We start from the raw sequence: 27,692 nt of genomic DNA, 5'->3' as shown, positions 1-27,692 counted from the left end.
CCTTTCCGTCCCTGTTGGCAGGGGGCCCTGACGGATGCTCGCTTCTCCCTCCTGCTGGTTGTTCCTGGGTGTTCTCGAGTCGCTGCTGGTGAGGGCGGCCGAACTCCAGGTCATCAGCTTGGGGCTGAGCCGGTTATAGTCGCCGTAAGAACGGAGAAGATGGAGCTAACCACAGCAGACCTGCCATGCCGGCCCCAAGGTTGCCCTTCCACCCAGGTGGCCAGGAGGTGGACAGGCCACTGAAAGGCGGGTCATCAGGGCAAAGCCCTAGTGACGGAGTCCTGGTGGCTTCATAAGAGGCCACACAGAGACACAGACACGGTGCTCCCTGACTCCTGCCATCTTAGGATGCCCCATGCCACCTCGGGACCCTGCCAGCAAGGAGGCCAGCACCAGAGCACGAACCCACGGGGGTTCTTCCCACCAGTGCCGAGGTTTGGTTTCCTCCTGGGGAACCCCAGGCGAGGGGCTGCATAGCTCCTCTGTACACTGCCTACGTCCTGTCCCACAGAGGAGCCAGCATGGAGTGCGTGGCCCAGCAGGGCAGCTGAAGAAGCAAAGGCGGTATTTGAGTGGTGGGACACCCGTTAGCTTTTTGTTACTGTAACAAACTACCAGGGGGCCGGAGTTGTGGCATAGTGGATAAAGCTGTACTTGGGGCATCGGCATCCCATAGGGACGCTGGTTCAAGTCACAGCTGCTCCGCTTCTGATCCAGCTCCCTGCTGTTGTGCCTGGGAGGAAGTGGAGGATGGCCCAAGTCCTTGGGCCCCTGCACCCACGTGGGAGACCCAGTGGAAGCTCCTGGCTCCTGGCTTTGGTCTGGCCAGTCCTGGCAGTTGTGGCCATTTGGGGAGTGAACCAGTGGATGGAAGATCTCTCTCTCCCTCTCTCTTTGCTTTTCAAATAAGAATAATAAAAAAGAAAAACAAAATACCTGAGACAATTAGCTTAAAGAGGAAAGGTTTGTTAGCTAGCATTTCTGGAGGTTCACAGCCCAAGATCGGGCGAGCCCCGTGGGTTCGTGCTCTGGTGCTGGCCTCCTTGCTGGCAGGGTCCCGAGGTGGCATGGGGCATCCTAAGATGGCAGGAGTCAGGGAGCACCGTGTCTGTGTCTCTGTGTGGCCTCTTATGAAGCCACCAGGACTCCGTCACTGGGGCTCTGCCCTGATGACCCGCCTTTCAGTGGCCCGTCCACCTCCTGGCCACCTGGGTGAAGAGCAACCTCGGGGCCGGCATGGCAGGTCTGCTGTGGCCTAGAGACTCCATGGGACAGGGAGGCCTTTTGCTGTCTTCACGGAGTCTGTCTTTTCTTAGGTTCACTTGGGCGTGATCAGCAAGTTTATTCTGGCACATTTCAGGATGTGTGGGCTCAGCTGAGACGTGCACGTGTGCCGGGCTGGGTGTCTGCGCGTGACTGTGCTACCTAAATAGTGCAGTTCCAGTTTATGTTCAGAATCCGACTGTGGCTCTGTCTCCCTGCCCGCTCCTCTTTGTGCCCTACTGTGGGTCATTCAGTGTCCCTTTTGCCCTGATTGCCTGCCCACTGTGTGGACAGTTGGCCTTGCGGGCTGCCCCGTGAACTTGGGTGCCTTTCAGAGCCCGGAGCAGCTGCAGGGGCCAAGCTTGGGAACGGGCCAGCGCAGAGCACCTCCGTCTGTGGCGTCTGTGCCCTGAGTTCCAAGGTGGAAGGAGAGGCACCTTTTCTGTGATGCTGAGGCCGCTGTCACAGCCCTTCTCCCTCTGTTGTTGGGCTGTGTCACAGCAGACGGCGAGAAAACACTGTCAGGACAACCTTAGTCCAAGGAAGCACTGCGAGAACACGCCAGCGAGGCAGTAAAGGGAGGTCCTGAGCAGAGAGAGTCAAGGGAGCAGACATAAAGAGGAGACGGCCAGGTCTTCTGCAAGCAGTGCGGATGGATGCCTGCATCTTGCGGGTCAGTGCTGTGGGCTGCAGCATTCAGCCACTGTGTAATGGCGCGGGCTGATCGCCCCTAACTGGAATGCTTGGGACCAGGAATGTTTCTGATTCTGGAATGTATATGCATGGGGATGAGGCTCAATTGCCAACGCGAAATTTGTTTATGTTTCACATAAAGGGGAGATCAGAAAGTTTGTGGAAAAGTAGAATTTAAAGACGAACAGGCAGAGTACTTGGCGTAGGGTTAAGGTGTTGCTTGGGACAGCTGCATCCCATAGTCAGAGTGCTCGGGTTCAGCTCCTGGCTCCTCTCTGCACCCTGAGAGGCAGCAGGTGATGGCTCAGGGGTGTGGGAGATCTGGGTTGGGTTCCCAGCCCTGGCTGTTGCTTGCATTTGGAGAGAGAACTGGTGGATGGGAGCTCTGTCTGTCTGTTTCTGTCTCTCTTCCTTTCGCACATGAAATAAAATTTTAAATGATGATTTTATTTTGGTGTAAAAAGTTCTGAAGTCCACGTGTAGTTTGTAAATCTGCGTTTTCCGTGAACTTTTAGAAGATTTCCTGGGCACCGTGTTTGCCTAGACTGATGGTGATTTCACGCAGTATTTTGAGGGCGTCTGGGTTTTGGCTGTGACTCAGCACAGGAGATCAGGTGTGGAATCTTCCACCTGGGGCACCATGTCAGTTCTCAGAAACTTTGGGATTTGGGTGCATTTTTAAAAAAGATTTATTTATTTGAAAGAATTACACACAGAGAGAAGGAGAGACAAACGGGGCGGGGGGTCTTCCATCTGCTGGTTCACTCCCCAGTTGGCCGCAATGGCTGGAGCTGGGCCAATCTGAAGCCAGGAGCCAGGAGCTTCTTCCAGGTCTCCCACACGGGTGCAGGGGCCCAAGGGCTTCGGCCATCTTCTACTGCTTTCCCAGGCCATAGCAGAGAGCTGGCTCAGAAGTGGGGCAGCCGGGACTAGAACCGGCGCCCGTATGGGATGCTGGCACTGCAGGCCCCTTGGTGCATTTTGGATTTCAGATTTTCATACTTGAAAAGCTAGAGGTATAAAATCATACTTAAATATAAAACTGTGAGTCCCCCCAAACATGACTTGTAGAAGATTATATTTTTAGTTATAAATTATTTCTAGGACTTTCTCTTAAAAAAAAAAAAGAACTGTGTTTATACATGCAACTCAGGGCTTCTGTCCATCTGCCCTTGTGGAAAATGCTGCATCCGGCCTCCAGCAAGCCAGGTAGCTGGAGCAGTATTAAAAGTACAATGCAGGGCCGGCGCCGCGGCTCACTAGGCTAATCCTCTGCCTTGCGGCGCCGGCACACCGGGTTCTAGTCCCGGTTGGGGCGCCGGATTCTGTCCCGGTTGCCCCTCTTCCAGGCCAGCTCTCTGCTGTGGCCAGGGAGTGCAGTGGAGGATGGCCCACGTGCTTGGGCCCTGCACCCCATGGGAGACCAGGAAAAGCACCTGGCTCCTGGCTCCTGCCATTGGATCAGCGCGGTGCGCCGGCCGCGGCGGCCTTTGGAGGGTGAACCAACGGCAAAGGAAGACCTTTCTCTCTGTCTCTCTCTCTCACTGTCCACTCTGCCTGTCAAAAAAAAAAAAAAAGTACAATGCAGGGGCTGGTGTTGTGGTGTAGCTGGTAAAGCCACTGCCTGCAGTGCTGGCATCCCATATGGGCACCGGTTCAAGTCCCAGCTGCTCCACTTCCTGTCCAGCTCTCTGCTATGGCCTGGGAAAGCAGTGGAAGATGGATCAAGTCCTTGGGCTCCTGCACCCATGAGGGAGACCCAGAAGAAGCTCCTGGCTTTGGATCAGTGCAGCTTCTAGCCATTTTGGCCATCTGGGGAGTGAACCAGCAGATGGAAGATCTCTCTCTCTTTCTCTCTGCCTCTCCTTCCTCTGTGTGTAACTCTGACTTTTTTATTTCAAATAAATTTATATTTAAATTTTAAATTTATTTATATTTCAAATAAATAAATAAATAAAAAGTACAGTGCAGACAACTTTTTATTATTTATTTCAAATAAATTTATATTTAAATTTTAAATTTATTTATATTTAAAATAAATAAATAAAAAGTACAGTGCAGACAACTTGTCAGCTTCCTGGGGACAAACCATGGAGGGCAGTGGGAACTGGGTGTTGAATTAGTAGCTTAAGTAGTTCTTAAGAATTCTTTTTCTGCTGTGGTTCCTGGCACATGGGATTTTGTTCTGTTGTTTCCAGAACCAGTGCAGCCCACATTTAAAAGGGGGGGGCCATTCTTAGGCCACCACACGGCTACCACGTTATGTAGCTGCTTAGGAGCAATCACAGGGCAGGAGATGTACGTGGTGGAGCCGTGAGAATAAGACGGTGTCTGCATTTGCAGCCAGAACATGACTGCAGTGAAAGCCAGCACTCCGGCCATATTTCACTGGAGAACAGCGGGGGAGGCTTGCAGGGGTGTAGCCTGACCAGTGCTGAGGCGTGAGTGTGTCCCCCAGGAGTTCACATGTGGAGAGTGAATCCCCATTGGGGGACAATAAAAGGGTAGAACCTTAATCCAACTATAGTGTTTAGGGCTAGGGCCTCTGGGGGTGCTTGGGATTAGATATGGTCATGAGGGTGATATGGTTAGATGTGGAGAATCCCTAGTGGCTGTAGCACTATCCTCTCTCTCTCTCTCTCTCTCTCTCTCTCTCTCTCTCAAATTCATTTATTTATCTGAAAGGCAGAGTTACAGAGAGGTAGAGGCAGAGAGAGAGAGAGAGAGAGAGAGGTCTTCCATCCGCTGGTTCACTCCCCAAATGGCTGCAACGGCCAGAGCTGTGCTGATCCAAAGCCAGGAGCTTCTTCTAGGTCTCCCATGCAGCTGCAGGGTCTCACGGACTTGGGCCATCTTCTGCTGCTTTTCCAGGCCATAGCAGAGAGCTGGATCGGGAGTGGAGCAGCCGGGATTCAAATCGGCGCCCGTATGAGATGCCAGCACTGCAGGCGGCGGCTTTACTTACTGTGCCACAGTGCCGGCCCCTGCACTCTCTTCTCTCGCATGTGGTACCTTGTGCCTCCTTGCAACTCCTCTGGCAATGAGGCCACCACCAGATGCAGCCCTTGAGCCTGCAGAGGCACGAGTTACGCAGCCTCCCTGATTCGTTTCAACAACACAAACAACAGCTGAATGCAGGTGGCCACAGTGCTGAGCTAGGAGAGCTGGCTGTTTTCATCGTGTTTACTCTCCTGTCTTACTTTGAACCTCCCCAGTACACTGTTGCTCCTCTGTGTCACTCAGCATCTGAGTCCTCCTCTTGGCTCTAAGCTTCCCTCACAGCAAGCGGATCCAAGGAGCTGTCACATTGAGCAAAGAGGCATTTATTAAATAGGTGAGCGTATAGCACAAGGGGAGCCCTCCAAGCCGTGACTGGAATAGAGCCAGTTCTGGGCAGTTTCTGTAGGACTTACTAAAGAGAATCATGTGGCTCTCCCAGATAGCGTGGGCTTCGGAAGACGCTTCGAGCGCCTCTTGTTAGGCTGTAAGTATCTGCCTTCAGGGAGTCCAGCCACAGCCAAGACTGATTTGCAAACACTGCATCACCCGGTCACCAGTTGGGAGCCCTCTGGAGAGATCTAACCTACCCGTCGTCCCTCTGCTGGCGAGTCTGACTGTGCAGAGGTGATGTTGTTCTCACGGGTGCTGCCTCTGCCGTGGGCAATCTCAGTGCAGTGCAGCTCTCGTCTGGGGTGCAGCAGTGAGGAGTGAGGTGAGTGGGGAAACAGGGTGACTGCAAGAGCCTTGCCAACACCGGTTCAGTTCCTGGGCTTGGGAGACAGGCTCTTGACAGAAAGAAGAGGGGTCCCCTGACTCTGTCTCCTGCTGACATCTGGGGTGTGGACTGTGCTGGGGTCTGATGCCTCAGGTGGCGGTGGCTGGGGGGAGGGTGCCCTGGGACAGTTGGTCCAGGTGCATGCAGACAGGCTCACGAGGGTCTCAGACTGTCACATTGCTCATGCCGTCAGTCAGCGTGATCTGGCCGAGGTGGTAGTAGTGTCCCAAATCCATGCTTATCCTGGTCATCGCAATTCTCTGAGGCCCAACTCTAAGTCCCGCTGTTTAGATGTGGCTTTTACAACGAATCAGTGGGGGCTGGCATTGTGGCGTAGTGGGTGAAGTCAGCGCCTGAGACATTAGCAACTTGGGTGGGCGCTGGTTCGTGTCCCGGCTGCTCCACTTCTGATCCAGCTCCCTGCTTATGGTCTGGGAGAAGCAATGGAAGAGGGCCGGAGTGCTTGGGCTTCCAGCCCCGTGGGAGACCTGGAAGAAGTTCCTGGCTTCCGGCTTTGGCCTGGCTGTTGTGGCTGCTTGGGGAGTGAATCAGAGGGTAAAAGAGTCTCCCCTCCCCGCCACCGTTCCCCTCTCTGTAACTCTTTCAAATAAATAATAAGTAAGTCTTTAAGAAAACCAAATCACTGAAGATACCACCCATTTGGAAACTTATAAGTAGACCCCTGTGCTGTGCGTGTGGTGTCAGTTGTGTATCTCGTGCTCCCCGTGGGGAAGGAGGGAAGAGTGGGGCAGGATGAAGAGGCTGCCTCCTGCAGGCAGGCGAGCGATGTCAGAGGAACGGCTCCTCTTGGGCCCTTGGTTGACGGCTGGGTGCTGTTCCCGGGGCTGGGAGATGGGCCTGGGGAGACACGTGCTCTGCCCTGGAAAATCCCATCTCACCTTTACATTTCCCCTGGTCAGCCTCCGAGAGACAGAATCATTTCCAGACCTCCGCGTTCAGTCTGTAATTGATGAATAAAGCTGTCAGCGTGGTGCGGGTTGGGTCTGGCCGCCTGGGAGGGCTTTGGCCTGATTTGAGCCTCACGTGCTGCTGAGGAGAGCCGAGTCTGTGTCCTGTGACGCTGGGTGTTGTGCTGTCCAGCCAGGGATGGGCAGCCACTTGGACTGCAAACCGCAGGGCTCAGAAGCAAGCCCCCGTCCCTTGCGTTTGTTGTGGAGCCTCCTGGCATCGTAAGCCTTTCTTACGACCTTCTTCACCAGACCGTGTGTGTCTGTCTTCCCCGGGGGGCAACTGTGTTTTCCACTTTCGCAGTGAAAGTGGTCTTTGGACACAGACGATGGTGCCGCTGTGTGCTGCTGGGCGCTCTGTCGCTGTCTCCAGGATGCCCCAGCCAGATCCAGATTCCTTACCTTCTAAGGACTCAGCAGCCTTGGAACTGCCACCTGTGGTGTGCAGCCCAGGGAAGAGGCGGCCCATGATATATTTGCCTGCAAGGACTCTCCCTTGTCACTGAGGGCTGAGGGGCGGCACCAGGAGCTGCCGCTGCAGCAGCCCTCGGAGGAGCCAGTGTTTTCTATGGAGCAGCCTTGCTAATAGATTAGTTCACTATAGGACCCAGGGTCTCTGCAAATGCACAATCAAATGATTCCTAGTTTGACTTTCTTTGCAGTTAAAACGCCAGCTCTGGGACAAACCGTGCTGGGCTGTCTCCAAGAATCTGCGCTCACTTGGCGTGTTCTTGGACTTATGGGGAGGGAGACGTGCTGCTTTTGGCTGAGAAAGTGGTGCCATACATTGGTTTTGTGAGGCACGCAAAACATCCTGGAAAGGTGCCCTTGCTCTGTGCTGCGATGGTGGCAATGCGGGCATGATGGAGAGGAGCTCAGCCAGCCCCCGGAGGTGGACAGGCTGCTCTGTGGTAGGAGAGGAGGCTGCAGGGAGTGTTTTGCCTCTGCTGCACGCCCATTTCTCTCGTGATCTGTTTTCTGCATCCTCTAAGGGGAACCTTTTTTCTGCCCAGGGTCATGTGGATATTTATTTATTTATGAAGACTTATTTATTTATTTGAAAGTCAGAGTTACACACACACACATACACACACACACACAGATCTTCCATCTGCTGATTCACTCCCCAGGTGGCCACAATGGCCAGGGCTGGGCCAGGCTGAAGCCAGGAGTCAGGAGCTTCATCTGGGTCTCCCACATGGGTGCAGGGACCCAAGCCCTTGGGCCATTCTCTGCTTCTGGATGGGAAGGGGAGCAGCTGGGACTTGAACCAGCGCCAGTATGGGAATCTGGTATCGTAGGCAGAGGCTTTACCTGCTACACCACAGCACTGGCACCTGAGAATTTACAGCATCGTTTGTGGGCCATACAGATTATCAACCTAAAAATAGCCTGGTTTGGAGTTACTGAACTTTGAGTTCTGCCTTTGTTTGCCTTGACAGGGCCAGACCAAATGATTTCTTGGTTCTTACAGGACATGTGGGCTGCCCGTTTCCCACCCCAGAAAAGGGGTCCCCACTTGAAGACACAGAATTATCTTCAGCTTGTGCTAAACAAACCACCATAACTTTGGCGAGTAGAATGCTCTGCGTACCTTTAGTGGAGACGGGCAATATATTTGAATATAGCCTGCCTTTGTGCAGCTTTTTATTTAAGCTGCAAAAGTATGTGGATTTCTTTAAGGAAGGACCTTGCTGTTAGCTGATAATGAAGGAAACATCTTGTCCTGTGCTCCTTTGTCTTCCCAGAGCCCGCAGCTGTGTCAGTTTTGATAACCATGGCATTCGGGCCAGAAACGTTTTCCAGAAACTGCAGTTCACATGTGTTTACGAGTCTCCTTAGGATGTAAGGCATCTGAGTGTCACGTGTTATGTGCACCTGTCCCACCGCTGGCTCTGACTTCCTTACCGGCAGATGTGTGGGTGCTGTTGTCTTAGGGCTCATCCGGTTCCAAGTCTGCAGCAGTCTTCTATCCATTAAACACACACGTGTTGGGCACCAACTGTGTGCCAGGCACTGGGCTTCATGTGGTGCAGCCAGCCAGTCCCTGAGGAAGCTGACAGTTGCCCAGGCTGGGATTTCCAGCGAATCAGAGGAAGTGTGTTCTTCCCCTCAGAAGGTGCTCTTGGGTCACCCTGTTCAGTTCCCAGGGGACTGATGAGCTACAGAGCCCTTGCCTGCATGGTGGCGCCTGGCGCTGGGTGCTCAGAGGCACACAGACGAACACACGTGCTTCCCAAGAGCACTGAGCCTGGCGGGGGGTGGGGGTGGGGGGGCACCTCTGTGCGGAGTGTGCCAGAGCTGCCCTGTCAGGAGCCCAGGGGGTTGAGCGGGGGTGGTGGTCTGAGTCCTGGTTTGGTTCATGGGAGTCCTGGTTTTGTGGAGTCGACTTGCTGTTTGACTTTCTTTCTCTGAGTAAGCCACAGAGTTGAGCAGCTCAGACCGTTTTTGAACATGCACACACGGGCTCCAAAAACTTTGTGGAGAATGAAATAAGAAGAGAAGTTTATGTTTGTGCCAAAAGTTTTGACATCCATGGGTAGCATTGTGGTAGTACACACTCGCCCTGACCTTTGCCAAGATCCCTGTGGGGCAGTGTCCTATCCGTGTCTTGTGTCTAGTCTGGTAAGAATGCAAAGCCTGGTGCTGGCACTGTGGTGTAGCAGGTTAAGCCACTGCCTGCAGTGCCGGCATCCCATATGGGCGCTGGTTCAAGTCCCGGCTGCTCTTCTTCCGATCCAGCTCTCTGCTATGCCCTGGCAAAGCAGTGGAGGATGGCCCAAGTGTTTGGGTCCCTGCACCCGCGTGGGAGACCTGGAAGAAGCTCCTGGCTCTTGGCTTCGGATTGGTGCAGCTCCGGCCGTTGTGGCCAATTGGGGAGTGAACTAGCAGGTGGAAAACCTCTCCCTCTCTCTCTCTGCCTCTCCTTCTCTCTCTGTGTAACTCTGACTTTCAAATAAATAAGTAAGTCTTTAAAAAAAAGAATTCAAAGCCTTAGACATCTTCATACACAGTCGTGCGATTTGCTCCTGGTCACAGTGCGTGCTGGGAGAGAATCAGGTGTGTAGTGACTGGAACTGCTCTCCCCACTGAGAGCGATATCCCCCTGCCCCATGCCTTGCTTCTGCCTGTCTCTTTCCCAGGGACACGGGCTCTCGGGCTCAGAGGGACTGCCCGGGAGGACACGTGTGCCCGCGGCGGGACAGCAAAGTGTGTGAGAGCCCCGGTCCCGCAGGGCCGTTTCCTTCTCGCAGCCGGGCTCTGTGCGGAGCTGCCTCTGAGACATTTCCTGCAGCTCTCAGGCGTGTTCAGTCTGGGCCTTCGGGAGAGTGATCACCTGGGTAACGCCTTCCAGAGGCTCACGGGGCGGGCTCTGTCCTCACTCAGGAAGGGGAGCAGAGGCAGGGGCTGGCACCCTCTTCTCGGGGTGAAGACATTCTGTCCGTGTCTTGTAAGGATGCACCTTTTTTTTTTTCCTCTTTTTAAGATTTATTTTATTTATTTGAAAGACAGAATTATAGAGAGGGAGAGAGAGAGAGGTCTTCCATCCGCTGGTTCACTCCCCAGATGGCTGCAACGGCCAAAGCTGCGCTGATCCAAAGCCAGGATCCAGGAGCTTCTTCCGGGTCTCCCACGTGGGGACAGGGGCCCAAGCACTTGGGTCATCTTCTACTGCTTTCCCAGGTCACAGCAGAGAGCTGGATCGGAAGAGGAGCAGCCGGGACTTGAACCAGCACCTACATGGGCTGCCGGTACTGCAAGCGGTGACTTTAACCCATTGTGCCACAGCACCAGCCCCCATTCCGCAGTTCTAGGAAGTGGCCCCGAGCTGTCTGGAAGGCCTGCTGAGGGCCAGCAGGCAGTTCTGGTCACGCCAGTTCAGACGTGTCTGTGGGATGCAGCCGCTTGTCCAGGGTCCCTGTGCTGGGGCTCTGGGATTCAGTGTGAGCGAGCCCGTCAGACAGAACCCGCTCCATTGTCCTTCCCCCTCTCTGTGGTGCCCTTCGTCTCCTGTGGCCGTGAAAGAACTGCGAAACATTGCCGATGCTTTTTTGGGAGAGCAGACTGCTATGCTGTTGGTGTTATGAGGGCAGAACACCCTGCAGTTGTGTCATCTTCCTCCCTCCCACCCTCCCAACTGTGTTATCCCAGATAAGGTGAATCCCCCGTTAGCTTTACCTGACCACCCCAGTGATGTATTTAATCAGCCCCAACCTCTCTAGCTCTGCCGCAAATAAATAAATAAATAAAATATTTAAAAAATAGTCTTCAGCTGGTGGATGTCACTGAAGGCCTGTGACAGGACCTCGTGTGGGAAGGAGTTGCTCTTTGGAGAACCCGAGGCAGCTGCACGCGCCTTGGTCCCAGGTGCATTTTGCTCTGATCTCAGGTTAGGCCCTGACCGAAGGCTTCACAGTAGGGCTGGGAACCACTGTCATCCTGGGATATTCAGGCTCGGCTCTTGCACTGTGCTGCTTCCCATGGAACATTCTCACGAGGACTGCGGAATCTTTCACAGGACACTGCCTAGCCCTGTAGAGCAGACCTCTGCTTCCGGCCGCGGGCCCTGCGCAGTGCGACTGGTAACAGCAGCGGCCAGTGAGGCTGTACACTCTACTGGGCAGCTCCTGCCGCCTCCTCATGTGTATTTTTTTTAAAAAAAGATTTATTTATTTGTTTGAAAGTCAGAGTTACACACAGAGGGAGAGGCAGAGAGAGAGAGAAAGGTCTTCCATCCACTGGTTCACTCCCCAATTGACCGCGGTGGCTGGAGCTGTGCCAATCCGAAGCCAGGAGCCAGGATTCCTTTGGGTCTCCCACGTGGGTGCAGGGGCTCAAGCACTTGGGCCATCTTCCGCTGCTTTCCTAGGCCACAGCAGAGAGCTGGATCAGAAGAGGAGCAACCGGGACTTGAACCGGTGTCCATATGGGATGCCGGCACTGCCGGCAGTGGCTTTACCGGATCCGCCCAGCGCTGGCCCCTCCCCACGTATTTCTAGGTGCTCTTGGCACAGCAGGGTGGTGCCGTAGGGCAGAAGCTGCCCTCAGAGGCTCCTGGACATTGTGGAGTCTCTGAAGTGGGCACTGGGCGTCTTTCGCTCCTCCAGGAGTGAGATGGAGATGGAGTTACCTGTGACAGGGAGACCTGTCAGAGAGGGAGATCAGATTGCCTCGTTTGGGCCAGAGCCGGGGAAAGAACAAGCATGTGGGGACGTGTCCCACGTACTGCTGAGAGTGCTGGCTACCTCTAGTCCTGTCACCTTTTCCTTCCCAATGTCTCCTTGCAGTCGGTAGCAAGAATTCGCACCTCGTCGCTGGGGTGTGGGTGGAGCCTGAGCTCAGAGGCCAGGCTGTGGGCCAGGTTCGTGCTGCTGTGGGGAGGCCCAGCCAGGGCAGCAGGTGGTCCTGGGATCCAGGCCTTGGCCTTGGGACCCGTCACAGGGAGGCTGCAATTCCCTTGAGTGACGGCAGTGTTCACGTGGAGACCACAGGAGCCTCCTCGCTTGTTTGATTAGGAATAGGCAGAGGAATGATTAATAAATGCAGTGAATCTGGAAGACAGTGCTCTTTCCCAGACGGGGCCTGCATTGAGGTGGCAGCTGGGAGGAAGCGTGGGGAGCTTTGTCCCGCCGTGTGGAGGGCAGATGTGAAGAGGCGTCCTGTAGTACCAGCAGGTGCAGTGGGTGGGCATCTTCTCTCTGCCTCTCTCGACAGACTTTGGGTTGTCTTTTGTTTGGGCTCCTCCGACACTGACGTCATCTAATGGGGACGTTCCTCCCAGTTGTCTAAAAATGGTGTATTTAGAGAGTGGTTTAGACCTCTTTCCAAATAATATATTGTCCAATTATGTTCAGGCTTCCTTGAATAGCTTTTATTTGAGTCTGGCGACCAAAACCCATGTTTAAAATGCAGTCGGTGCTCTGTGTCTGTGGGTTCTGCATCCGCAGATTCAGCTAATCACACACCAAAAATAGACCACGCTGTTGAGCGTGTACTGACTTTTTTCTTGTCATTATTCGCTAAACTTTACGATGTAACAAGTATTTACATAGCACGCACATTTCCTTAGGTGTTATGCAGACACCGTGCTGTGTAAGGGACTTGGGCATCCTCAGGTGTTGGTATCCATGGGAAGTCTTGGAGCCAATCCTTGCAGATATCTGGGCCTTGACTTTATTTGGAGATGGCACAAAGCAATGCACGCCCGTGGTGGCCCTGCAGGGTATATCCTGTGGAAGCCTGGCGCCTGCTCACAGTCTGGACCGGGAATCGGGTCCGTGCTTTCCAGAGTGAGTCGTGAGGTCAGCCAGTGCCTTGGGCCATGGTGCTGCCCTGTTGCATCACCACCCACTTGCATTTCACGCCTTCTCCTTTGGGCACTGTGAGCTTTTGCATGGCTTTTATCTTGGTGAAGTCTCTGGGTGGAGACACAGAATGGGAGCTTACTGGAAGGCAAATGCTGCCCAAATTAGGCACCCTCGAGGGTGAGTCCAGCATCTTGGCAGTTGTTTAACCAGGAAGCATAATGATGGCACAGATGGTTTGTACATACACTTGTTCGTTTACCCAAGGGATGAGCCGAAGCTCCCCCTACAGGGCTGGTCCTGTGACTGTGCCCGGCTGCATGACCAGTGAATTCCAAATCTTATGCTATTGCTTTGGTGATCCGTATAGTTAGATTTGAGCAGAGATTTTGTTTTTGAAGATGTCCAAAGATCAGTAAAACGGCACCCTTTGGGTTTCCTTGCCTAAGGTCGTTTTCCAGGTAAAGTGGACATAAACCTGGAGTAGTTTGAAGCAGCATGATCTACAGGGTTCATAGAGGCACAGTCGGAAGCCTGACACAACTCATCTACCAGCTTTATCTGTAATGCCAGTAGTACTGTTTTTGTAAAACAGGGCTTTTAGTTTTGTATCTTAATTATCTATTGGATAAATGCCAATTCCCACTCCTACCACCCAGGAGTCTTTGAAACTTTTCTGGTCATACTTTATTTATCTGGTTGCAACCATGGAAGCAAATCAGAGGCAAGCAGACAAGAGGCCAGATCATCTTCAGTGCCTCATATTCATGGGACGCCCCCACCTGCACACGGGGCCCGAGTGGTTCGCAGCCTGCAGCAGCTCCCTCACTCAGCCTGCGTGTCTTGGGGTTGGCTCTTTGCCTGGCACCAAATACTGAGAACTCAGGGTGAGAACTAGCATGCAGTTAGCAGGGGGAGAGCAGACGTGGCGATTTGTGGCGGTCCATGAACTAGAAAGGGGCACCGAGGAGGAAGCCAGTTAAACAAAAGGTTATTTCAGCAGGGGCCTGATGGAGGTGCTTTGAGGGAAGGCAGACGAAGAGCAGTGGAGTAGATTCCCCCAGTAGAAGGGACACCGTGTGCATGGCCTGTTTTTGTCTGTAGGTGATGGCGGTGATGGCTGTCTGACCACGTGGAGACCCTGCTTGTGTGGTACAGGGATGGAGAAAGTCTTCCTAGAGCTCCGGGCAGATACACCGGAGGAAAGTGACTGGGTCCCCTTCAGCTTGATCCCCTGCGTGTTTCAGAGGTGAGGCGTGTCAGGTCTGTTAGGGCGATTCGGGTTTATTCTGGCTCTCTGCCTGATGGCGTGCAGGTCTGTTTAGTCCATTCCCTTCCCTTGAGGTGGACTTTCGCTGCTAAATCAAGAGTAAGCAGGAGTGTGTGTGTGTTTAACGCATGCTCCTGCCTCCAGGTGGATCCTCACTTCAGAACTGCAAGTTCCTAGCAGAGGGGTCCCATTTGGTTGCCTTTCTTGTCTTCAGACTCAGCTGACATAATAGGACAACCAGAAGACCTAAAGACGGACATCTCTTCTGATTGCTCGAGTCGGGCTTCCTCTGCAAGGTGTAAGGTGCCGTGACACCCAGAAACACTTGATCTTAACTGGGTCTGGCCGGTGTGCGCTGCTCTACTGCAGGCTTGCAGGTTGTCTTTCCCTGGGTGGGGAAAGACACCAGCACGACCCTACCAAGTAGACTCCTTCCATGTGTGTTTCGGACTTTGCAAAGCCATTTCCTGTAGCTTCGCTGGAACATAGTTGTCAGATTTTAACCTTCTCCATTGCTATAGTTTCTAGAACTTTTGAATGGGTGCCCTTGGGACTGGTGCTGCGACGTAGTGCGTTAACCTCCGCCTGCAGCGCCAGCATCCCATATGGGTGCTGGTTCTCGTCCCGGCTGCTTCTCTTCCAATCCAGCTCTCTGCCGTGGCCTGGGAAAGCAGTAGAAGATGGCCCAACTCCTTGGGCCCCTGCACCTGCGTGGGAGACCCCCAGGAAGCTCCTGGCTCCTGGCTTCAGATTGGCTCAGCTGCGGCCATTTGGGGAGTGAATCAGCAGATGGAAGACCTCTCTCTCTGTGTCTCCCCCTCTCCCTGTAACTCTGCCTCTCAAATAAATAAATAAATCTTTAAAAAAAAAAGTTGGCACCGTCTATTCCAATTTGTAGAGTCCCGGAGTGGGAGTGAGGCAGGGCTGTCGGCGGATGCATGGGTCCAGTCTACCTCCTCCCACCCCTGCCACTGCACAGACTGTGTTAAGTTTCTTGCACTACTCACGTAGTCTAATTAACATTTTTAATTGGCATGATATGTAGTTCTGGAAACTGCTTATTAGATTCCATAGGTGTCCCTGGCAGCACAAAATGTTTAATGAGCAAAATAATTGTGTTACAGTGAAAGGACTGTGTCCATATTCACTGAATTAATAAGTGAGTTAAATAATGACTTCATGGAAGCCTCCTGAGAAAGTGGTTAGGGACCACGTCTCCAGTGTGAGATACTGAAGTTGTGTGTGTGTGTGTGTGTGTGTGTGTGCAGGTTTAGGAGGAAAGAATCTTTTTTCTTTTAGATTCTAACAGTACTGTGTGTGTGTATTTTTTTTTTTTTTTTTTTTGAACCAGAAAAAGAGTCTGCACACACTGGGATTCACATGCTGTGACCGAGCTTCAGAAGGGGCTGTGAGATGCCGAGACAGCTGGGAGGAAGCAGTAGGATGTTCTGTGTGTCTGACCGGGAAATATATATCTCGCAGCTGTGTGGAAACTGAGACAATCAGAATTAGTCCCCACTTCCTGTTCTGACAGGCAGCCCTTTTTATCTTCTCATTCTGGGGATGATGGCCAAGGAGTAAGAGGAGATCGTAAAGAAAGGCGGTCTGTAGACTTTGGGGGCTGCTGGGAGCAAGTCCAGGCTTCTCCTGTTCCAGGACGCAGAGGCAGAGTCCCAGAGGCCAGGGGGCGGGGAGGGGCTGAGAGCTCTGCCTGCCCAAGGCCCTGTTGGTGACTGCACCCTGCTGTGTCTTCCCCTAGCTGTGTTCCCTGCAGGAGGAATAAAAAACACCCCCAGGAAAGGAGTCAGGCTGTTAAAGCGGGCACTCCGGCCCAAAGGTGTTTTGTAAAGGCTCTTTCCGTTGCAAATTCGAATTCCCTCAAGTGGTGGGAGCTTGTTGGAAGGTTTCCCCTGCACGGGGACCCAGGCACTGTCTTGGGAAGGACATCTGGGTTTTCTCTGGCCTCCTTGTCACGTGGACCCTGTGCCAGCTGTCAGCTTCCTACTCCTGTTGTCCTGCCCCTGACCGACCATCCTCTGCTCCCTGCCTGGGCTTGTGTTTCTCTTCTGCTCTCAGCCTCTCTTTTCTCTGCTCCAGCACAGCCTCCTTACCCGCTTTGGCAGAGTATGTTAATGGATGATCCTCTTGCCTTGTGTCCTCATCCGAGTTCCCCAGAGGGCCAATCTGATTGGCCTAGGGAATGATTTCAAACCAGGTGTGGCCATTAGCCAGCCAATGAATGGGCTCTTCTGGGGTCAGGTGACTTTGTCCCTGGCCCAGTCAGCTGACGGTGCAGTCACATGGACCCCAGAGTTCAGGCCAAGCTGGGTTGGAAGGGGCGGGGCCATGTTGAGGGCGCTACAGTGGGACATGTCAGTGGGTTCCCCTTGTGTGTTGTGTGTACTCGGAGCAGGTTTCTCGGGTGGATAAATTTCTAATCGGACTTACCTCCCTGTTTTTCCCTTCTTGACAAAGTCCCGGGATGGGGTGGTGAGCTGAGTCGGCATGGCAGGCTGAGATAGCTGGGAGGGAGAGATGGAGCCACGGGCCCTTGCAGCTCATGGTGTGCAGTATCAGACTGGCCTGTTAGATTTTTTTTTTTTTCAAATAAAGCTGTTGTTTTGGAATAACTTTGGATTTATGGAAAGGTTGAAAAAATATCACAGAGCATTCCCCTATACCCATTCCCCCATCGGCCCTAGTGCTAGCGTCCTGCATCACCATGGTACATGTGTCAGACCTGAGCAGTTAACATCGCTGCCTGCTGTTAACTAAATTACAGACTATTTCTGCTCGGGTCCTTTTGCTGCTCCAGGATCCAGTCCAGACTGCCATGTGGCCTTTAGCTGTGTGCAGTTGTGTGTGAAGAGTCACATACACACACACACACACACACACACACACACCCCAACAGCACAAAAGACCGGCATTTCCCTTCTCCTCTTCTCCACATTTCTCTTCATTGGAAGTTGCTCTTTCGCCTTCCCCTCTGGCTTACGGACCTCCAGAGACACTGTTGCTGAGCGCAGGAAATCCGCAGTCCGCACCCAGCCTGCAGGGCCCCCCTCCAGGCCACTCTCTGCCACTTCCTCTTTTCCTGCAGCTGGGGGAACAGGTGTGGGATCTCCATCCTCGCCCAGGGCCCTCAGCCTTCGTGCTGTGTTTCTTTCAGTCTCTGCTCTCACTCCTACCACTCTGCGTTGTTCTCCCATCCTGGTGGAATTAAGTTCTCGCTGTCTCTGGTTTTCCTTGTAAGTCTTCCTGCAGTCATGTTATCATGGCTGTACAGGACAGTGACCGCAGCCCAGCTCAGCACGTGTACCTCTTGCTCAGGGACTTGAAAAATTTCCCTGGGTGATAAACTTTTATATGCTCCAAGCTTGAATAATTAAAGGGACGAACAACAGCAGCAGCAACAACAAAAACAGGTGAACTCCTAACCTGTTAGGGAAGGAAGAGACACCTAAGATGTCCACACAATGTTGTCATCTCACACAGTCAGTTTGCATGAGAAATAGTTGTTGGATGGGCCGGTGATGAGAGGGAGAATGAGTGGACCAGCCCTGGCCCCAGTTAGATTCTGGAACTTTGAGGCCAGGCTGGTGTGGCCATGTCCTTGATATCTATCGTCTGCTTTATCTCTGACTATAAACTGATTCTCTTAAGTGATTCCCACTTTTCCTATATGAAGATGAAAAAAATTGCTACATCAAATTAGATATCTGCATTTCTAGGGGTGTCTGCTTCTGATGTCTAGTTTGTTTCATTGCGAGTGTTAAAACATAAGATTATATTCATTACAGCATTTGAATCTCGCATTTCGTAAAATGAGTAATTTCAGAACATTTTTGACATGAACGTTTGTGCCACCACAGAATTGCTTTTGGGGGTCTCCTAGCAGGTGTCAGAGCACACTGTCTGCTGTGGCTTGGATGGATCCTCCAGTTTCATGTATTGGGACCGGTCCCTAAAGTTATATGCTAATGATGCCTGGTGGCGAGGCCTCTGGGAGGTGATTAGGGTTAGATCGGGTCCAGAGGCAGGAGCCCCTGTATTGGCGGTAGCTGCTACGTGGGAAGTGGAAGGAGAGGCCTGAGTTGGCACCTTACTCGTCTCACGCTATGATGCTGTGGCGTGCTACAGTGCACCCTGAAGCCCTGCCCGGTGCTGAGCTGACACCGGCGCCGTGCAGTGGACGCTCCAGCCTCCAGATCCATGAGCTCAATAGATCTGCCTTCTGTTGAATCTCCCACGCTGTGGCATTCAGTTATAGCGACAGAAAAGGCTAAGACATCATCCTCACACGTGACCGTTGTGACACGTATTTCCAAGTCAGTTTGTCGACTTTGCCAGCTCTTTACAACCCAGTCTCAACTTACATAAAGAAAGAAACCGAAAAGTGCATTTCCTTCTGTCCTACCCGTCTGCTCACTCTGACCTGCTAATGTGCAGGCTGTGAAGACGCCCCGTGCACTGGTGTAGTCCCCCGCTCCCCATGCAGTGCCTGACCCTTATGGCTGCTCTGCGGGGCAGAAATCACTCAGATCCTTTGCATTTGGGTGCAGAAAGGCTGCAGAGGTTAGATTTCCCACCCAAAGCCCCATCAGGCCCTGTGCTGTCCCATGGGTGCCACCGTGACACACTGTGACGAGGAATGCAGGCTCTGGAATCCCAGAGCTGAACCCCCACACGCACCAGGTGGGGGGAGCCCCTTCTCCTTGGTATAACGGACGCACAGTCCTTGGGTTAAGCGGCAGGGTGTGCGGTCTGGCCTGGGTGCTGTCCAGCGGATCACTGTGCAGAGTGTGGTGCTGGCGCCCATGTGGTTGACGGTTTCCTGAGCCTTCATGCACCGTCTCTGGCTTCCAGCTACTGCTGACGGTGACATCTCTTTCCAGGGTGGTCTGAATTCCACCTCCCTCCCCTCTGGAAGTTCAGGGAGTTTTGGGATGGGTTAAACTAATTTTAAACTTTCTCCCCCAACCCCCCACCCCGGCCTGAACTGCAAATGAGCACATTCAGATCCCTGTTGGTCAGAGCAGACATCGATGGCACAGAGGCCGGGGTCTCCCAGTTAGTTGAGTGAGACACAGAAAGGTGGGTTTTCAGACAGTGAAAGCAGGTGGAACTGGGCTGTGCCCAGCGACAGGTGCCTAGGGGGAGCGCTGGTCCCCAACCCTCCCTAGCTAAAGGCTGTGTTCTGAGTCCTGGCAGGACTAAACTAAGCTAAACCGCTGCTCGGCGTCAGGACACTCCTTCCTAGGTTATCTGCTCGCTTCTGCCCGCCCCTGGGTGTGTGTGCCCCATGAGCATCCCTGGAGAGTGAGCAGGTCCCCTCCAGCCCCTGCCCCCACGGGCAGGCCCCTTCCTGCTGCTGTGTGGAAGCAGCTTCCTCCCAGGATTTCCTGCCCAGTCTGTACTGCAGAGGCTTGCGGGAGCTGTGTCCTGTTCAAGAAGGCATTTGCCAAGCCCGGGGAGGCAGTTGGGCTGTCCAGGAAAAAGAGCAGAGTTGATGATTGTCACTGAGGCAGTCCCCAGGCGGCAATGGCCTTGTCCTACAGCAGAGTCAGAAAATCTGTAAGTTCGCCATTTACTTCCATTTGGAAAATATGAGAAGAATTGTGGGTGCCTGTGGGTATACCGTGTTGTAGCTCCAAGGAACCTGATTGAAATAGGGGGCCCACTTCCTGTTTGTGCATGTCCTCGTCCCGAGTCCCGCCTCGGGATGGTGAGATGCGCTGACCCGCTGGGGGTTTGCACTGCATCTGCTGTGATTTCCCTGACTGCCAGCCTTCCTCTCCTGCTGAAATTTGAAGGGTGCTGATTCTCCCAAATATTGCCCAGGTGGAAGACGAATTTGGCAGGGACGTGTTACCAGGTAAATGGTTCCTTCTCAGTCCGTGTGAGTAAAACCCCATGTGAGAGAAACTCAGTGAGTGGCCATGTTTTTAAAATAATGAAAGATTCTGCTGTAAGGGCATCGAGAAGAGTGGAGACGCCTGTGTTTTCTTTGGGAACCTAGATAAAAACTCATCTTACATTCTTGACCTGGGGGGGGGGGCGCGGTGCTGTAGCATAGTGGGTAAAGCCACCGCCTGCAGTGCTGGCATCCCATATGGGCGCTGGTTCGAGTCCCGGCTGCTCCACTTCTGATCCAGCTCTCTGCTGTGGCCTGGGAGAGCAATGGAAGATGGCCCAAGTCCTTGGGTCCCTGCACCCATGTGGGAGACTCAGAAGAAGCTCCTGGCTCCTGGCTTTGGATCAGTGCGGCTCCAGCAGTTGTGGCCGTCTGGGGAGTGAACCAGCAGATGGAAGACCCCTCTCTGTCTCTCTGTGACTGTGCCTTCAAATAAATAAATAAATAAATCTTTAAAAAAAAATCCTTGACCTGAAGAGGCAAATGAACAGAATAAACCTAATAAGACATGGTATTTACCCAAGTAGTGAATGTGTTGGGGGCAGACCTCACCGAGCCGGGCATGGCAGAGAGGCCGGGCTGCAGCCTGGAACAGGGCAGCGGGGGCCACTCCTGCTTGTCCTTAATTCGCTGGGGGGTGGCCCCGTGGGGGCGGGGCGGGGCAAGACACCTTCTGGGGTGTTGAGTGGGGGGATTTTAGACAAACACAGTGCAACCTGGTTTCCTGCTGATTCGAGGGGCTTAACTGGGCACATTGCTAATTTGGTGATTTTTCCCCCGTACCTTGGTGGAGACATGGGGCCACCAAGTGCTGCCGTTTCAGGGTGTCCCTGTGTCCCTGGAGGGGCCATGCACCCTTCAGCGTGGGCACCGCCTGCTGCTTTGTTGCTCCTTCTCCCCGGCCCCGGCTCGCGCTGGCTCCCTGCCGGCGTGTGTCCAGCAGTGGCCTGGCCCAGACTGCCCTGAGCACATGCCGTAGCGTTCTCTGGGCAGCTTCCCTCCCCCCGCCGCCTCTGAGAGGCCTGTTTGGTGATTGACCAGGGTCGCAGCCTGTGTTTTACATCCCCAGGGTGATTCTAGCTTCACAAGAGGGCTGGCCCCGTCTCAGCGTCCTTGAAATGCTCCTTCAGTGATTTTCCTGCTGTTTGAAAATGTCATTACCAACACTTCTGCTTTGCCCTGCAGAAATGAAGATAAGTGGCGTGCTAGCTGCAAATGAGACTTTCTTTTTAGCATTGGCACAGATGAGCTCATACAGTGCTGATGGCGCATCTGGAGAGGAGACTCAGAGAGGCCCAAGGACTTTGTGAGGTCACACAGCACTCAGACCCTACCCAGGGAGCGAGGCTTCAGGGTGTCTGTTCTTCACCACCCGCTGGGCCACGCCATGCAAGCTCAGTTTTGAGAAAAAAAATGTATGCAGGCCTTCATGTAGAAATTCGTTGGTGTTTAACATTTCCAACAGCTGCTGAAGCACACAGATGCCCTGCCCTGCCCCGCCCACGAGTGAATTAAAAGAGAGTGCACAGGGAGTGAGGGTTTGGCCTAGTAGTCGAGATACCCATGTCCCACGTTCGAATGCCTGGGGCGGAGCCCTGCCTCTGCTCCCAGTTCCAGCTCCCTGCTAATGCACCTCCTGGAAGGTAACTCGTGATGGAATTCGGTGCCTGTCACATACCTGAGAACCCCGGATTGAGTTCGGGCTCCTGGATCTGGTTCTAGATCTGGCTCCTGGATCTGGTTGTAGTCCCGCCTGGCCATTGACGGCATTTGGGGAGTGAACCGGTGGATGGGAACATGTTTCTCTTTCTTTTGAACAAATTGAGTAAGAATGAAAAGAAGAAAAGCTTGTGTTTGCATCAGGGCTTTGGGACCGCACTAGAGAGCCCTGTGCAGACCCGTGCGGATGCGTCCCATCTGCTTTTCTCCTAATAAAGGAGCCCGGGGAAGACTTGGAGGTGAGCGCTTTCCCTGGGGCGTATTTGTGAGGGTCCAGGAACAGCTGGGGCGGAGAAGGCACCGCCAGAAGTCACTAGTGTTGTACTAAGCCTGCTAAACTAGCTTCTGCAACAACTTGCAAACCATCAGGCCAGAGTTCCGTCCCGTTTTTACTGAACCTGTGACTGTGTATTTTTCCAGCTTATAGACACCGCGTGTTAGAACTGGACAGAAATGCAGGAGCCACTTGGCTGCCTGTGCTGCCTGTGGCCCTGGGAGTCTGCTGCCTGTTCCCCATACACTGGCCCACCTTGAAAGCCTGATTTATCAAGGACTTTGGCTACACTCTGCTGTCCCCAGAACTCCTTCCTTACACTGCTGAGCGCTTCTTTGTCTTTGCAAGACTTTATTCACAAAGACATCACGTTGCCATTGTCATCCTAACTTTGAGTTTGAAAAATCGACTAGAATTCCTGTTATTTAAAAACAAAACAGGGGAGCCCGGGGCGGAGCGGTGTTTGCAATGGCTGCTACTGTGCACTTGGAACTTGACCCTGTGTTTTTGAAAGCACCAGGTTCCTTACATTCGAAGAGTAAAGATTCTGCTGAGAAACTGAAAGCGCTACTTGATGAGTCCTCGGCTCGGGGTGGGGGTGTTGATGCGAGTTACCGTCCATCTCAAAAGGATGTGGAGCCACCCAAAATTTCAAGCACAAAAGCTATTTCTGTTAAGCAAGAGCCCAAAACATCATCCTTCAGGCAGTAATAATGGCACCATCCTGACAGCTGAAAAGGTGAAGAAGGAAGCTGAAAGGAGACCTGCTGATAAAATAAAATCAGATGTTACTGAAGGAGGTGATACTCCAAAGAAACCTAGACTAGAGGAATCCGGGACACGGTCCGCTCCCATCACTGTCCAACCAGCGAGGATTTAGCTATGGCTGACCTTTCTTTCCAGTTTTGAAGGGACCAGTGCTGATGATTTTGCTGTGGAGATGGGACTGGCCTGTGTTGTGTGCAGGCTCAAATACTCAGAAACCACCACAGAAACCAGCTCCTACACTTGTTTCCGTAGCTCCAGCTGTCAAGGATCCGTTGGTTAAGAAACCAGAAAGTAAACTCAAGCAAGAGACAACTTTCCAGGCATTCAAGAGAACAGAAGTCAAGACATCCACGGTTATTTCAGGACATTCTTCTAGTACCGGTGTTTCCTCTCTGGTAACTAGTGGCCTAACGGGGTGGGCAGCTTTTGCAGCCAAAACATCTTCTACTGGTCCCTCAACAGCAAAATTGAGTTCTACAACACAAAACAACAGTGGAAAACCTGCTGCCTCATCAGCCAGCCAGAAGCCTGTGGGTTTGACTGGTCTGGCAACATCTTCCAAAGGTGGAATAGGTTCTAAAATAGGTTCCAATAATAGTACAACACCCACTGTACCACTGAAACCACCTCCACCTCTAACCTTAGGCAGAACCGGCCTTAGTCACTCAGTTAGTTGTGACAATGTCAGCAAAGTAGGTCTTCCCAGTCCAAGTAGTTTAGTTCCAGGAAGCAGCAACCAAGTAAGTGGGAGTGGAAACAGTGGGACATCAGGCCCTGGTGGAAGTACCACTAGTGAAAGCACTTCAGAATCTAGTAGCTCTTCCTCAGCATCCCTCAAAGGTCCAGCTTCACGAGAATCACAGCTCGATGCCATGAGAGATTGCAGATGGTTAAGAAGAAAGCTGCCCGAAAGAAACTCAAGAAATAGGGTGTCCAAACAGGTGTGATGTTATAGTACCCAAAAGGTAAAAACTTATTACTAGAACATATATTGTTAAATGTACTGTAATTTAATAAAAATATTCATAATCAAACAAAACAAAACAAAACAGTACCGGCACTGTGACACAGTGGGTTAAAGCTCTGGTCTGCAGCACTGGCATCCCATTTGGGCGCCGGTTGGAATCTCAGCTGCTCCTCTTCTGATCCAACTCTCTGCTGTGGCTTGGGAAAGCAGTGGAAGATGGCCCAAGTCCTTGGGCCTCTGCACCCACGTGGGAGACCCGAAAGAAGCTCCTGGCTCCTGGCTTTGGATCAGTGCATCTCCGGCCATTGTGGCCATCCAGGGAGTGAACCAGCGGATGGAAGATCTCTCTTTCTGCCTCTGCCTCTCTGTAACTCTGTCTTTCAAATAAATCTTTAAACAAAACAAAACAAAACACCCTTGGGACCAGCACTGTGGCATAGTGGCTTAAGCTGTTGCCTGCAGTACCAGCATCCCTATGGGTGCTGGTTCAATTCCAGGCTGCTCCAGTTCTGATCCAGCTTCCTGCTAATGTGCCTGGGAAAGCAGTGGAAAATGGCCCAAGTGCTTGGGCCCCTGCTACACACATGAAAGAGCTGGAAGAAGCTCCTGGCTTCTTCCTTTAGTCTGGCCCAGCTCCTGCCATTGTGGCCATTTGGGGAGTGAACCAGCAAGTGAAAGATCTCTCTTTCTGTCTCTCACTCTCTGTAACTCCGCCATCCAAGCCAAGGCTCTTCCCAGCACTGTTTGCCTCTAGCACAGTCCTGCACGGATTTATTCATTTCTGTATTTGAGAGACAGAGAGGCAGACAGACTGAGCTGCCCATGCCGTGTTTACTCCCCAAACACCTGCAGTATCTGGGGCTCGGTCAGGCCAGAGCCGGGAGCTGGGAACTCAACCTCGTCTCCCACTTGTGGGTCAGGAACCACTTAAGCCATCACCTGCTGCCTCTCAAAGTTTGCATTGGCAGGAAGCTGGAGCGAGGAGCCAGAGCCGGGAATGGAACCCAGGCACGGCTCAGTGGGACACTGGCACATGTTAATTGCAAGGCCAACCCCCCGCCACTCCTCCTGTGCTGGTCTTGCCATTGGGTCCAGAAACAGAGAAGAGCAGGCCATCTCCTTGGATCCATTGGGCTGCTACTCAGCCTTGGGCTGGAGTGCCCAGGACCTCGCTGTGGCACGGCAGGTGAGGACAGAGAGGGTGTTTGAGGGCTCCAGTCTTCAGGCCTGTGCTCAGAGGGTAGAGGCACGGGCGTCCCGACCTGGCAGAGCGCCCTGGCGAGGTCACCTGACCTGGTGCTGGTCTGTGTGCCTTTGGAGACGCCAAAGACACCATTGCTCTAGCAAAGCACGACAGCTGGGGTATTGACATCGGCAGGCACAGCAGAAATGGGTCCTGTGTTCTTGCTGCTGCTGCCGCAGGCGCGGTTGACCGGGCAAAGTATGTGCTTCTCTGGAGCACCGGGAGCAGCTGGCATTACTCGCAACCCTTTTCCTTGTCTAATAGAAGAAACTGAAAATAGTTTACAAGTGCTCTTTTCAGCTTGGAAACGTGGAAACTTCTCCGAGGGAGGGAGGCAGCTGTGTCTCTGCAGGCTCCCCGCAGAGGGAAGTGGAGGGGGAGTTCAGGTCTCTGTGTCGATTAAAACCTGCTCCCCCACTGGAACTTGGAGCTGGCTGCCAGCCTCCGGCCCCTGGGGAGATACTCCTGTCGCTGTGCCTGCCTCGACCTCCACCTGCCTTGACCTCCGCCAAACCCCAGGACCTTGCCAGCCACCAGGAAAATGCTCCTCACAGAAAAGCCTCCAATGTCTTCCAAAGGAGATGGTGGGAGGTGTGTCCAGGTGCAGCCCTGAGCCCCAGTCTCCCCTCCCACGCTCCGCCCAGCAGGAGGACAGAAATGGTCATCACACCTTACTGCTGTGTCTCACCTCTTGGAGAGGAAAAAAAAATATAGAACCATCTCTGTCAGGTTATACTTCCCCCCATCCCCCAAGGAGCTTTCCCTAGCAAAATAAGAAAGCCTTCTGCTATTTAACTCAGTATTCTCCATTTTTAAATGTACCCCCCTCTGTCACTTGGCTGTGTTGTAGTATAATAACCGAAGATGATGTTAAATGCTCAGTAAGAAATATAGCTGTTAGGTCTGTGTTCCTGTAGCAAGTGCATGAAGCTCTTCCTGGCTTAGGTGGATTCCCTGGAGGGGTGCTAATTCTCCAACTGGTGGTAGCAGAGGGGCGTCCTGCCATCCGGGAGTAGGCCCGGGGGTGGGGGTGGGGGTGGGGGTGGGGGTGGGGGGACACCACCGGGCTCTCTGATTGAATTGCAGGATGCTGCCTCCTCCAGTCTGGAGGCAAGCTCGCCTGGGGGGTGGGGCCCTGCTATTTTGTAACAGATCTCTTGGTGTTTATGATAAAAGAAACCTGCAGAACTAAACTGGGAAGGAGCCTTTCACGTTCTCTTGACACTGGAGCTCCGTGCTTTCGGCTTTTCCTGTGGGGGTGGACGGGGGTGATTTTCGTGGGATGAGCTTTCGCAAAAGCTGCAGCGCAATCTTCATTCTCTCTCAGACGATCGGATCGGCATCTTATTTTTATAGGTCGTTGCTGATGGGCTGTAATCTTCCGTGTGTTGATTCGGTTTCCTGTGGAATTGTCTACTACCTGAGTGAACAGATTGCTAATGGAGATGCCTAAATTACCAGGCTTCCGTTGTACTAATTACGTTGCGGCAACTTGGTTCAGAATTTTCTTATTTTATTGCCACAGCCTGTGTGTGTTGTGGGTCACCTGCAAATTGTTAAAGAAACAAAACAAAACTCAGCACTCGTTAGATGCGTTGTGTCCCTTCCAGGAAAGCTCTGCAATCGGACCCCCCAATTGGGGTCACACAGAACTGCGCTGCAGTTAATATTTTTTAGGACACGTTCGATTTCGAAGATGTTTGATTAAACACTTGTTTATGCAAAGTGCGTGTTATACCTAACGGGAAGATGCAAAGTGTGTGTGGAATTGTGCTCACTAGAAGCGGTTATTTTTTGTGGGGGATACTATGCCAGTTTAGGAATTGGCTCTTGCGTGGGAGTCAGTCTATCTTTTCTGGAAAGGACCAGAGCGCATGTTAGGCTTTCCAGGCCACAGAGCACCCCACCTGCGTGTCTGGGATGGAAAAGTGACCTGGGCAACATGTCAATGAATGGGGAGCACCCATAGGAAGGGGGTGCCGATGAGGGTGGAGGGAATCCCTCTGTGCTAGGGGGAAGCAGGGCAGGCTGCGAGCTTTGAAAAGGGGATGCGAATCATTTCCTGAGCCTGAAGGGAGAGGGCCGTGGTGAGGTGGAGAACAGAGCCTGGGACCATTGGCCGGCTTCCGGAACGGAGTCCTGGTAGCCCCGAGGTGCTGTGTCGCATCCCCACCATAAATCCTGTTTAGAAGGAAGTGAAGTCCATCATGGCTCAGGGGATGTGGCCTGTAGCCAGTCCACACTGTCCAGTTGTGGCTGTCTGGTCATTCTGAGCAGCCTGCTGCAGTGGGGCCTGGTGCCAGCTGGCACGGACGGGGAGCCGGCGCCTTCCGGAGGTCTGCTCTGGGCTTGGCACTGTCCCCCACACTCTACGGCTTGAAGAGCAGGTGTTTCCCACTGTTTATTTGTTTACTTGCTTTCTGGTGCATGTGAGCTGTTCAGTCGTGGCTGAATCCCTGTCCAGTGCTGCTTGCTGCTGTGCCGCTGGCCCGGGACGGGGCTGGCAGTCGAGGGGTCGCTCAGCTGCTGG

The 27,692-nt window shown here is 52.9% G+C and overlaps 1 protein-coding gene and 1 pseudogene across 1 annotated transcript in view; both read left to right on the top strand.

The window, feature by feature from the left end:
• The window catches only part of SH3RF3 (SH3 domain containing ring finger 3), a 334,282-nt gene that overhangs the window by 40,814 nt on the left and 265,776 nt on the right, over nt 1-27,692 (top strand). The window lies entirely within an intron of this gene.
• LOC138848802 (integrator complex subunit 12 pseudogene) lies at nt 266-25,704 on the top strand (annotated as a pseudogene).

This window comes from Oryctolagus cuniculus, chromosome 2 (assembly GCF_964237555.1).
Source record: "Oryctolagus cuniculus chromosome 2, mOryCun1.1, whole genome shotgun sequence".
NCBI classification, from domain to species: domain Eukaryota; kingdom Metazoa; phylum Chordata; class Mammalia; order Lagomorpha; family Leporidae; genus Oryctolagus; species Oryctolagus cuniculus.
This window is presented reverse-complemented; position numbering and strand designations above follow the sequence as displayed.